Raw genomic sequence first — 1,001 nt, forward strand, 5'->3', positions numbered from 1 at the left:
CAAAGCTGTCAGTGGGCGAATAATACCTTTGTTTTGAATTTGTAGATAATGGTGACTTGTTATTGGCTAGTTGTGCTCAAGATAACTTGATACGAATCTGGAGGTTATCTCAACGTGACAGTAATACAAGTCAACAGCTACGTTCCATTAAACAGCTCTCTAGTAATGAAGATATTAAAATGAGAGAAAATGTCTTTTCCTACAGTCTAAATGGTAACGTAATTTTTATGTCAAAATTTTCAATCTTAAAGGGACAGGTTCGCCATCCCTTTAACCAATTTTTATACGCCCACATGATCCACCGATTGTTTAACCAATCATACTTTAGTCTCAGAAACAGGAATTTTTAGCAAAGCTAATCAGTAATAGTGTTCACAGTTCACTGTCGAAATTTGAGCCTTCAAATCAATGTGTGTCCAGAATTATCCACGTTTGAAAAATAAAATGATGACTCATCTTGTTTTGAGACTCTGCCGTATATAGAAAATACAGAAAGCGTGCAGTGTGCAATGAGGGAAATACTGCCAGAATACACTTTCTATTTCCAACTGTCGAGAGATCTTTAACATACACAGCCAGTAGCACACAGGGCCTCGGTTTATTGTCCCATCTGAACAACTAGAACTTTTCCATGTCAGCCTCTCTTACCTACATCACTGACAGGGGAAAACTGGGTTGAAAAATCTGAAGGTATTATCTCGACCTTTACCGGGATTGAACCCTGGACCTTCAGGTTAGTGAGCAAGCGTCTAACACTGACAGGGGAAAACTGGGTTGAAAAATCTGAAGGTATTATCTTGACCTATGCTAGGATTGAACCCTGGACCTTCAGGTTAGCGAGCAAGCGTCTAACACTGACAGGGGAAAACTGGGTTGAAAAATCTGAAGGTATTATCTTGACCTATGCCAGGATTGAACCTTGGACCTTCAGGTTAGCGAGCAAGCGTCTAACACTGACAGGGGAAAACTGGGTTGACAAATCTGAAGGTATTATCTTGACC

The sequence above is a fragment of the Lottia gigantea genome (assembly GCF_000327385.1).
Source record: "Lottia gigantea unplaced genomic scaffold LOTGIsca_797, whole genome shotgun sequence".
Lineage (NCBI taxonomy): Eukaryota > Metazoa > Mollusca > Gastropoda > Lottiidae > Lottia > Lottia gigantea.